Raw genomic sequence first — 12,612 nt, 5'->3', positions numbered from 1 at the left:
TGCTGTGGTGCTGTGTCCCCACGGTGCCTTGTCCTGATGCCCTTTCTGCTGTCATTAGATGTAGTGCTGTTATTTGTCTACACATCTGACCTCCCTGGTCAATGGTGAGCCCCCTGGAACAGACTGACTGAACTTAGGTGCTTAAGAAGTGTTGATAGTTGGGGCACCTGGGTGGCTCCGCAGTTAAGCATCTTACCTTTAGCTCCCCCCAAATTCCCCAATACATCATGGCTTCTGGACAACAGCAAGAGAATTTTTACTCTTAATGACAGAAGGAACCCCAGCTGATCAATCCGGGAGAGACTTGCGGGCAGAGGACAGCCTCACCGCCTGGACACAGACAGGACACAAATCTGGACACAAGTTATTAGCAGCCCGAGCAGCCCAGGGAGGCCAGGCACGGAAGGCAGAAACATACGGCAGATGTCAGAGCCCCGTCCACTCTCCTCCAAAAGAAGTGCTTTGAATGCAAAAAAACAAAAATGGGAAATCTTTCACTTTTTTTGCCCTCCACACCTGTATTTTGAAGAACAACAAACTTAAAGGAAAAAGTTGCAAGAACAGCTCCAGAAACATCCGCACATCCTTCCCCTCGATTCAGTGCACATCTTGCCACACCTGTTTTACTTTCTGTTTCTTTCCTCTCCTCCCTGATATCCATCAATTCTATCAATACTTTTTTTTCTAAGATTTTATTTATTTATTCATGAGAGAGAGAGAGAGAGAGAGAGAGAGAGAGAGGGGCAGAGACACAGAGGGAGAAGCAGGCTCCCTGCAGGGAGCCCAATGTGGGACTCAATCCCAGGACCCCCGAATCACACCCTGAGCTAAAGGTAAGATGCTCAACTGCGGAGCCACCCAGGTGCCCCAACTATCAACACTTCTTAAGCACCTAAGTTCAGTCAGTCTGTTCCAGGGGCTCACCATTGACCAGGGAGGTCAGATGTGTAGACAAATAACAGCACTACATCTAATGACAGCAGAAAGGGCATCAGGACAAGGCACCGTGGGGACACAGCACCAGCAGTGATGGTGCACCCCAGGGCCAGGGAATGCTTCTCAGAGGTGACCTACGTGGAACATAGAGAAAGAAAAGGATTTCTAGGGATCAGGGCAGAAAGGCAAAAATGAATCAAGGAGTCATGTTCTGCCCAAGGGCTCAACAGATTTCTCTTGTCCCATTTCTAATCTTCTGCTTCCATGTCCTCCCTTTGGCAGCAAGAGTTAACAGTTATTGCCGGCTTGCTTAGCCATGCCGGAGGTTGTGCTAGGGATGTTACCTGCATCTCTTCATCAAGTCCCTGCAGCCTTGCCAGGTGAGTGCGGGTGTCCTCACTTCACAGAAGGGGAAAATGTGGCTCAGAAAAGCCAAGAAATTTAACAAAGGAGGCCCAGTTGGTGAGTGGGCCCAACTGTTTCTGTGTCTCTCCTTAAAGCTCCACTGGTCAAACTCCCCAAGGACGCCCAGCACTTCCTTCCATCCCTCTCTCCCACACCCTCTATCCCAGGTTAGCAGGGCAGGAGCTTTCTCAAACCCACGGCCTTTTCAGGCATGATCGTTCACTTCCTCTGACCCTCACCCAACCCACACTTTCTGTTCACATCAGGACAGGGCTCCCATTGCCTGCTATTCTCAACCAAGATCCAGCTATAATTTCCTGGACGATTTCTGTACCTTGTCCCTTTGGGTCTTCGCCACCTCCCAGACATCGAGATCCATGCACTTGAGCCCCCAGACACATCACCGCACCATCACCGCTACTATCAGGCCTTTATACATGACACAATATTTAATTCTCCCAGAATTTTCTGAGGTGGTCTCAGCATCTCTAATTTCTATTGAAGAGGAAGGATGGAGTCTCACAGAAATTACTGGACTTGCAATTTGTTTAGTGAATTCACATCCACGCCTGGTCTTGGAAGAGCCAGACAGACTGAATTAAAACACGTGCTTCAGGATGCAGTCCGGAAATCAATGGCAGTTTAGCTCGTGTGTTCATGTACAACTGCCCCTGGTATCATGTGCAGCTGTGGATGTTGCCATCAAGGAGAAATCGCCCTTCCTATTCACATTTGTCCCCCTGATTGCCCCCATTACTCCATTTCTATCTATCTATCTATCTATCTATCTATCTATCTATCTATTTATTTATATTTTTGGGACATTTCCACTTATTTTAATTCTGGCTTGTTTAGGCTATCATCAGCTCTGAATTAAACCTTAATTTATGCCAGCTACCTTCGGAGCAGCTTCTAAGAAGGACGTGTAGTTTCAACACTAAACACTTGGTGTCACTATCAACCAGTTCTGCAAAATCCCCTTCGGAAGGTCTCCTCAGAAAAAGTCCTCACCAAGAAATATTAAAGTCATATTTACTTGATACATATTTGCTTGCTACAGACTCTACAAAAGTTGGAACACAGCAATATGACACAGATTCCCATGTACTGAATATGCCATGATCTCTGGCCTCACTTTGTAGGGCTCAAAGAAAAAAGCCTATTTTCTATATCATACATTTGAAACCTCACATTGCATGTGTGAAGTATTTAGATAAGGCTTTTAGAAACTAATTTGAAACCCAAAGGATATAAAGATCTTTCACTCAGAAAAAGTTAATTAGCCTTCTCACAAGGGAGACACATACTTGACGGCTTTGGTCAAGTATAGTTTTAAGAAAACAAGGCTGGGATTTGGACGCCAAATGTTTGAGTCTAAGGTCTTTTCACATATATGATTATATTCAGTCCCCTGGCAATCATGGCCATTACTGATCTTCCCTCCTTAGTCCATTTGGGTGAGCCTGGAGGTAAGGCAAAAACAGAATTTTTTCTCCTGGCACTTTCGTAAGATTTGGTTAGGAGACCAGACCCAGAGTATCCTCAGGATGCTACAACTATTAGCATTTTGCTGAGAATTGTGAAAGTAAGACCCAGGGAAAATAATTAGGATAAATTATTTCAAACCATCAGGAGATGGGTTGATAAACTTTAAGAAATTGATAGGATCCATAAAAAATAAAACTTGTAGAAGATATTGCCAACTTATTGAATGACAAAAGATAGTACTTCAAGGACTGGGTTGCTCTTAGGGGCTGCAATTTGTCCTCCCCCTGTCAAATCCAGTTCATTCTAAAAGTAAATAGCTGCTTGAAGTTCTGTATTTTTCAATAAATCTTTTTTTTTTTTTTCTTTTGCTTTCCCCCAACCATCCATTAGATCTTGACTTGGACTACCATGGTTTTGTCACCTCGAGCACACTTTATGTGATTGTAACTTTCACTATTCCAATCCTAAAAGTCATTGAACATTCATTCTTTTCCATTAAGTAAAAATGTGTTCTGAATATTAAGTCTTGCTAAGTCCTCTGAACACAGGTGGCTTTTCCAAGTGATAGAAAAAGGTTTTCTTTTAAAAACTTTTATTTATTTATTCATGAGAGACAGAGAGAGAGAAGGGGGGGGGGCGGGGGTCAGAGGCACAGGCAGAGGGAGAAGCAGGCTCCATGCAAGGAGCCTGATGTGGGACTCGATCCCAGGTCTCCAGGATCACGCCCTGGGCTGAAGGCAGACGCTCAACCACTGAGCCAGCCAGGCATCCCTAGAAAAAAGTTTTCATTCAAAATCTGTGAGCGCATTACTTCCAAGCAAAGAGCAAGTTTACTTTTCGTATGTGTAGGGGAGCAAAATCTGCTACCACAAAATGTGTCTCTTTGGCACGTGAATTCTTTTAGATGGACTGTTTTGTGGGGTATTTTTGTTTTTTTAATATTTTATTTAAATTCAATTTGCCAACATATAGTATAACACCCAGTGCTCATCTCATCATGTGCCCTCCTTAGTAAGACTGATTGCTTTGAAGAAACAAGAAACTTGGGATCCCTGGGTGGTGCAGTGGTTTGGCGCCTGCCTTTGGCCCAAGGTGCAATCCTGGAGACCTGGGATCAAATCCCACGTCGGGCTCCCGGTGCATGGAGCCTGCTTCTCCCTCTGCCCATGTCTCTGCCTCTCTCTCTCTCTCTCTCTCTGTGTGACTATCATAAATAAATAAAAATTAAAAAAAATTAAAAAAAAAACAAGAAACATAAGTTTTTCTTTTTTTTTGCCTTCCCACTAGCTGCCTAAAAGGATTTAGACAGAGGACCTATTCCAGGAAGGGAGCCATCACCACAGATAACTATAGTTTGATATATACTATGTATGGTACACAGGGAGGATCCTATAAAGGCCTGTTGGAGCAAAAACCAGTCTCATCGTTTCTGGATGGCCCAGCAAACACTCTCTCCTGTGAATTGCCTTCCTTCTCTTTGAAGCCCTAGACCTCCACCCACTGCTCCTTGGTCCAGATGACATAAATACCTCATTTTGCCTGACTGTCTTTGGAATCTCTCCTGTTTATGTGGATTTCCCATATGTACATAATTAAATTTGATTTTCTCCTGTTAAACTGTTTCATGCCAACTTAATTCTTAAATCAGACGGAAGAATCTTGAAGGATAGAAGAAAATTTTTCCTCCCCAATGTAAGTTTAAATGCTGGTATGTTTTACTTCTCTCTCAAATGTATGTTCTGGTATTTATGTATGAATAAATATATAGACTAATGGAATAGAAAGCCCAAAATATATGCTTACATACATATATGTACACAGTACTAAGGAGGGAGCCTCAAAATAGTGAGGGAAAGATTTATTCAATTATAGTAAGGCATAACTGGGTAGCTATTTGAAAAAAAGTAAAATTGAATCCATACCTCACACGATACACTAGCGTAAATTCCAAATGGCTTAATATAAAATGTAAAAATGTAATAGTATAGAGCCATAAATTAGTGAAAGAAGACATAGAAGAATGTTTTTAAGCTTCAAAGTATACTGGGTCTTTCCATGACACAAAATCTAGAATCATAAAACAAAGAATTGCTAAATGCACCATTTAAAAAATTTAAAACTTCTACACAGTAAAAAATAAACAAAACCTCATGATCAAAGGCATAAGTCAAAGGCTACTTGAAAAAAGAAACACTTGCAACTTTTATCATAAAAAAACTCTTTCATGTATGAAAAGCTCCTACAAATTAAGAAAAAGATCAACAATCCAATAAAAAACCAGATCACAGAAAAGGAATATAAATGGTTCTTGGGTCAGGAGGGCAGTGCTACTTGGGGGAGGAATTAGAACCAGGCAGGTGAGGTGCCTAAGGCTCAAAATTTAAGGAGGCCTTGAGAATTTAATTTTATTAGTTACCTCCTTAAATTCTGCATCTGAGGTACCTCACTCATCCTACTCCAGGCCCCTACATGGTTATTAAACATATGAAAAGATGCTCAACCTCACTCCAAAGAAGATAAATGTAAATGAAAACTACCCAAGACACCATTTTTCACTTATCAGATTGGCACTTATCCAATATGGGACAACGTACCACCCACAGATATCGCTGGAGAGAGTGTGAGTTGTTTCAACCACTCTGGAGAGCAATTTGCCACCCACTAAGCATTAAAATCACAAATACATATAGACTCTTGACTCACTTCTAAGAATTTATCTTAGAGATACTTGCAAATAAGTAAAATGACCCTCAAATCAGTGTATTTATTGCAGATTTGCTGGTAATGGTAAGATTGTATGTATCCTGACTGTGCATCATCATGGTTAAACGGACCATTCATACAGTCCAGTGCTATGCAACCATAATTGGAAGAAGACGTCCTTTAGATACGGAAATGGAAAGCTTGCCAAGACATGTTAAATAAGAAAAGCAAGGTCCAGAACTTTGTGTGTGATAAGCTACTATATGTGTCAAAAAGAAGGAGATATACAATATATTGTTGAGGGCTTATAGATGCATAAAATTATCTGCCTTAAAAAAGAAATGATCAGGGATCCCTGGGTGGCGCAGCGGTTTGGCGCCTGCCTTTGGCCCAGGGCGCGATCCTGGAGACCCGGGATCGAATCCCACGTCGGGCTCCCGGTGCATGGAGCCTGCTTCTCCCTCTGCCTGTTGTGTCTCTGCCTCTCTCTCTCTCTCTGTATGACTATCATAAATAAATAAAAAAAATGTTAAAAAAAAAAGAAATGATCAAACAATGATTATTTCCTGTTGGGGCATGGGGAGCTGGGTGGATAGGGGACAGAGGATCATACTTTTTGATGTCTGAGTCATGTAAATTTATTTATCAAAAATCTGAAATACAAAATTTAAATATTTTCATCTGACACTCTTGTCCTCAAATACCTATTTCCACTTAGATGTATGACACCTCAGGATATTTTTCTAAGGCTTTTCTAGACATACTAGCAGAGCTACTCACTCCTCAGTTTGACCTAACTTTTGGCAGGAATTTAAATGAGAGGCCCAAACTCAAAATCAGGATGATGGGCTTTCCCTTCGTATCTTCACTCAGACTTCTGGGCTCTACTGGAGTCATCACCAAGCTCAACAGCCTACATTAAAGATGTCTGATCTTACATTAGTATCACCAGTCAAGAATAGGAGCTGACTCAGTGAGAATGTGCAGAGAGACCAAAGGGAAAGCAGGCAACTGCCCCCTCAGCCTTGTGGGTCTGAACAGAGACTGCCTGGGGTATGGAAATACACAGCGCAGTTTTCTGCATCCCTAAAATGTTACTCCATGTCTTGGGGGAACAGTATCTGTGGTGTTGAGATTATGGGCAATGAGTGCTGCATAACTCTGATCGGTATGTGTCTGTACATACCGATCATACTCAGATGCTGCTTTTAATCTCTGATTGGTTTAGGGGTGGTGATGAAGGTACATGGAACAGAGGTAGATATTTGGCCCAGGGGACTCTGCTAAGCTTCCTATGAGGTCTCAGTTACAAGTGCCCTGCCTACTTAGCTAGAACACTTCCTTAAGTTCCCTTTGGGGGAAAGCTAGGGAAAGGGGTCCTAAATTCCTCTCTCTGGTATAGGAGGGACCACCAGGAAGGGTGGGTTGAAGCTCTGGACACCCGACCTCAATTTTACCTGGGCAGCCCCTCATTTATCTGCTTGAATACTGGAGGTCCTGGCTGACCCCAAAACTTGCTCTTAATATCATCCAGTTTCCAGAAGAGTCTTTCTGGGCGCATAAAATGACTTCTAATTGCTAAAGCCAGCATGTGTTCAGGAAGATGTGTGGATACATTGGAGGAGCCAAGTCAGGCACCATCAAGGGGAGACTAGATTAGCCCAAGGGCGGAGAGCAGGGGGAAAGCACAAAGTGTCATCTCTGTATCTATCAGCTCTGGAGCACTGCTCAGGGATGGGTCCTGAGCTGGAGACTTGGCATGAATTTTCTCCCATCCCTGGAGACCTACAAGGTCAGGAGCACTTCCACCCCTCCCCTCCCCTACAGTCCATCTAAGGTATGCCTCCTTACCAGTTCACCAGCTCAGTTCCCCCACTGACTTCATGATGCTCGTCAAAATTCAGAATTCTTTTGCCTGTTAACCAATCTTTTTTCTTCGTTACTTTTTCTGTTAGATTTTAAGCTCAATGTGAGTAGAACCATGTTCATCTTTTCCACTGTTTTACCCCTCAAACCTAACACACTGGACTGCAGTGAGCAATTAAGATTATTTGTTGGATTGATTAAAAATCCTATTATATATTGCTTGGGCTCGAGTAAGTAGTGCATTAATTAAGAAATCTAACCAGAGTTTTTCTGTTAGTGTGGTCCCAATGATTGGAAGTGAGAAAAATGATAGACAATGGAAAAAAAGTGCATCTAATAAGGCAAATTTTATCAGCTTTACTTTAGGTGTCAGTTTTAGATGTCAAGAGATCCTAAGAACAGGGCCTGGGATCTAACATTTCAATGCTTCTTTAATCCTATTCTTGATTATCTGTAGGAAAGAGGTTACACAGCTAGTTTCTAATTTGTTCTTTTACTCATTTTAAGAATATTTTAATACGTTTTAAGAATATTTTTTCATACATTTTAAGAATATTTACTGAATAATATTAACATGTTAATTAAGCACTGAGGATACAGACACACACGATACTTATTCCCTCTCCTTCAGGAGTTCCGACATGTGTCGGAAATAAGTATAGCACAACATGATAAGCACACAGTTTGCTGGAGGTGGGAATATAAGAGGGAGTCCACGAAGTGTTGTGTAAGCTCAGAATTCAAGCAAAGTAAAAGCTCTCCACCCTATTTCATGGCTGAATCGTGCAGATGTCTGGCATAGGGGAGAACATTTTATCCAACACAATTATTCTCCTGGTTTCATTCAAGTGGCAATAGAACTCTAAGCAGAGGCCACAAAATAAAGCCAGTAACCAAATGGAAAAAAAAAAAAAAGAAGCAGCTGAGGGCAAACAAGCAAAGAAGTGAGCAGGGTCTCCCCATTTGGCTCAGGAAAGTGCAATAGTGGGCTACCCAGGAGGAGGAGGAGAATTCAGGCCTGCACACGCACAGGCGCGCGCACACACACATACGCACACGCCCATTATGTCATCCTTCTCAGTCAGGGCAGCACACTGGTCCAGAGCTTATCTCTGAACATTTGGAAACAGTTACCTTGCTTTAATTTACTGAATAAATCTGAAAGTGTCTGCAGATGTGTCCAGATTGAAGGTGAGCAGTGTCCCAGCTGGGAAGGGAGGTGTGAGGGCCCCTGCTGAGCGTGGGCCAACGGTGCACCGCAAGAATCACCACCCCCCCATGGAAGGCGATGACGGACCAGGGATGAGAGGCAGAAGTTGGAGGGTAGAAGGGGTCCTTTGCCCTCCAGTGAAGGCACCCTTGGAATGTGTGCTCTCCTACTTGCTTAGATTCTTCCGGCCATAGCTCTGAAGAGACTTGAGAAATTCAGAGTGAGCAAAGTAAAACAAGGCGAGGGATCAAGAGCTTGGCAGATGCCAAGAATTTTCCCCGACCTTTGAGGCCTGGGGTTCTGGGGATTTGGCCAAGGGGGCTTCGTGTCCTTGTTTTTATCTGCACTCAATTGCCCATCCCAGCCAAAAATGAGAAAGCTCTGTGCTGGTTTCAAGACTAATTTCATTTGCTGAAATCCAACAGACTGAGTCACCGAGACCTCAATTCATTTACACATTTATTTTAAGCACCTATTCAATGGTAGGCATTTGGCTAAAGCAAAGTGTCTGGAATCACTCCCAGCTTGCTGGGTGGTAGGTGGGGGCAACGGGAACAAACAGTTACAAGAAGTGGGAGCAGAAGAGAGAAACAGTGCTCGAGCGGGTCAGCCAGTGGCTTCTGAGCAGAGCCCACCAAGTGGACCAAGGATGGACACAAAACAGCACTAAAGGCTGAAGGGACAGTGGGTACATTCTCATGGACACACAGCCCTGCAGGCCTGCTGGCTCATGGGGTAACCCGTCCCAGCTCTGCCAGCACTAGGGACCCAGGGAGGCCGGGCATGAGAGAGATGATGGAGGGCTGGGCTTTATTCCATAGGGGCAGGGGAGCCACAGATGGAATTTTAAGCAAAGGAGAGATAAGTCCTGATACATGTTTTGAAAAGGCCATCTGTTTTAGAAAGAGGCAGCGGGGACAAGAAACTCTGGAGAGAGAGAGATCTAAATAAAGCACATGGGTTTCTTCCCATCACATGGAAACTAGTCTTCCTATCCCGATGAACAGTGCAGCCTAAGAAACCAATATTAATAGTCAACCCCTGTGTAGCGCTTTGCGTGTCTGACTCAGCTTGGCTTCGCAGTGTTCTGTAATATGGGGACTGATAATTCCCACTGATTGAGTTATTGTGAAGACAGATGGATTAATGATATCATTTTTAAAAGATTTTATTTATTTATTCATGAGAGGCAGAGACATAGGCAGAGGGAGAAGTAGGCTCCCTGTGGGGAGCTCGATGGGGGACTCAATCCCAGGACCCCGGGATCACGACCTGAGCCAAAGGCAGATGTTCAACCACTGAGCCACCCAGGTGCCCCAGTGATATCATTTTATACATAAAGCATGCACTGCAGTATCTGGAATTTGGTATTCTTGGAAAAGACTCCTTGTTAGCCACATCATCTCCAACACCTTGCTCCTCTGGGGTTTCTCATCGGCCTAGAGAAGGCACTTCCTTGAGTGGAATTTAGGGATTTATGGGGGGAGGAGGGTGGGTCTTAGGGTAACTCTCACTTTAAGGATCAGTCCAATCTAGAAGTCTGAGGTTTCTGTAAGGCTGGTCTCCAGGGAGTTGAGAATATTCTTCTCTTCCTTGACATTTACCGAAGTGACCCTATTCTTTCAAATGCCTGCTGTGCCACCAAAGAGAAACCTTCATCTAGGTTTACTGAGTGGTGAGCAAAAATGATACATGTGTCATCAAACTATTAAAGTCCAGAATTGTGTAGACAAAGTTTAAAGCTGAGATCAAGCAAAAAAAAAAAAAAAAAAAAAAAAAAAAATCACAGCAGAGTTAATGTGATGCTTAATGACAGATGTTATTACTGTGCTCTCTGTTAATTAGATATAAATGCTATTTAGTTCCCATAAAGGACAATAATGATAGGGCAGGGCTAGAAGTGTCTCAGAGACTTCTCTGAAGACTGGCCAGGCATTCCTATTTGATGTCTACAGGGATGGGGTCTAGGTGAGGAAGGGAAGGTCTCTGTGGGCTTCATATTCATCGGCTGCTTAAGGAAGAGATGGTTCTTTCCCCTCATAGCCTATCTAGATGCAATCCTTAGCCTGAAGACAACTTTTGGGATCCTTCGGTCCCTGTTCAGAAAAGAAAGTATAACCTAGCACTACTCAGGACCGTAGAGAACCCCCCCCCCCCGCCCCACCACCATATTCTCCAGCCTCCAGCCCCGCACCAAGCCAGTCCTGGGATGTCTGCATTCTTCTTGCCATCTTCCAACTCTTGGATCTGAAGCATAAAGGAGTTCCAGCAACAGGGTAAACACAAGCTGGCCAGAGAGCCCTCTGCCAGCAGAGGAACAGAACATTCCAGCTTGCACCGGGTGGGCCTGGGGCCTTTCTCTGGCTTGGTGTCAAGGGGGACGACACTCTCCTCTCTTCACTACCCTTTCGTGGGCTGAGCTTGTATTCTCATTTAATGCTCGTCGCCTCTCATTAACTTTTGTTGCAGACCTGGGCTGGCATTTCAACTTTGTGTGGCCAGCAGAGGCTTTCTGGAGCTATTTCAGATGCAGACGCTCATGTCTGCGAGTGACAGCTCTCGCAGCCGCAAGTCAGCGAGGCGGAGATATCAATTTGAATTCTGGGCTTCCAATCAAATATTCAGAAAAGGCCACTGTACCCTTTGAAAGTTGCAAAGTAAACAGAACTTCAGCCTGGGAAGCAAATGTACTTCTGATTATTTTAAACTGAGGTTGTAAAGAGGACGGGAGAGTCAGCGATTCCAAACAACTTTGTTGGAGGAAATGTCAGACAAGTGCACAGACAACAAACATGGAGCAATATCAAAGCGGTCCTTGTAACATCAAATTCCTATTAATCTACTCACATCCTGGGGAATGTCTGTCCCGATCGTTTAGCAATTATCATCTGCAAACTGTGCCATCCTACGGTCTGACTGGTTTTCGACGATTGGTTAGAATCCATACCCATGTCCTTATAAGTGTTTGTTTTTCCTTCATATCATAGAGTCCCAGACATTTAATGCAACACTAGGAAAACATGCTCCTCCAGTGGGAAGAGACCACATTTCCTCTTCCTTCCAAGTCATTATACCACTCTACATTTACACTTCTGAGACTGGGCTAACTGTATTTTCATCAAAGCGTCCTTTAAAACTTTGCTACTTGTGGACCAGCGGCATCAGCATCACATGGGAGCCTGCTGGAAAAGCAGATTCCCAGGCCCTTCCCAGACCTGCCCAATTAGAATCTGCAATCCCCTGGCAATTCAACCTATAGTGATCTCACAAAAGACAATGCGAGTCTCACAAATCTGTAATCTACCAACAAGCAGATAAACAAAGAAGAGGCTTTTGCATAGGAAACTCAAATATGACAGGACGTGTGTGGACGTAAACAATGTATTGATGCTAACAGATGTCAGCATGCTTACATGCCAGACCAGGACGTAGGCACCACCCTCCTCATATTCGAGAAGCACAAGAGCCTTATGTAACCTGCATGAGATCACGCAGTAAATCACAGGGTGGAAAGGCAGGATTTGAATCCAGAAGGTCTGACTTCCAAGGGTATGTTTTTAACCATTACACTACACCACCTCCTGGCAGTGTGCACCTATATTTGGGAAATGAAGCAGCTCTGACTTGGCCTGAAAGACAAAGCTAGGTTGCTGCAAGGCCCACCATTTCAGGCTCAGTCATATTCAGAAACAGAGACCAGGTGAGCTGGAGATCAAAACCTGTAACAGAACCCTCTTGGGTATAATCTGGGGTCAGCGAGCCACAGAGAGGGCATGTGGAACTCCGTGGTAGAAAATGGGAGGCCAGCCGCTGGTCTGAGCTGCTGCTGTACTTCCCATCACTGCCTCTTCCACACCTCATCCTACTACCCTTGGGTTTTGCTCTTCCAGAGACCCCTCACACTCCTCAGATATCAGATGACAGCTGTTCCTTTAGCTTTCATTGAAAATCTGAAAACATCTGTTCTGCTTGAATAAGTCATTTTGCATCCTATTTGAAATCTC

The 12,612-nt window shown here is 43.8% G+C and overlaps 1 protein-coding gene across 2 annotated transcripts in view; it reads right to left on the bottom strand.

Annotated features, from left to right (window-relative positions):
- The window catches only part of THSD4 (thrombospondin type 1 domain containing 4), a 564,963-nt gene that overhangs the window by 297,029 nt on the left and 255,322 nt on the right, over window positions 1–12,612 (bottom strand). The gene's annotated exons all lie outside the window — the stretch shown is intronic.

This window comes from Canis lupus, chromosome 30 (assembly GCF_003254725.2).
Source record: "Canis lupus dingo isolate Sandy chromosome 30, ASM325472v2, whole genome shotgun sequence".
Lineage (NCBI taxonomy): Eukaryota > Metazoa > Chordata > Mammalia > Carnivora > Canidae > Canis > Canis lupus.
The sequence above is the reverse complement of the archived record's forward strand: the minus strand, read 5'-3'. Positions and strand labels throughout refer to the sequence as shown.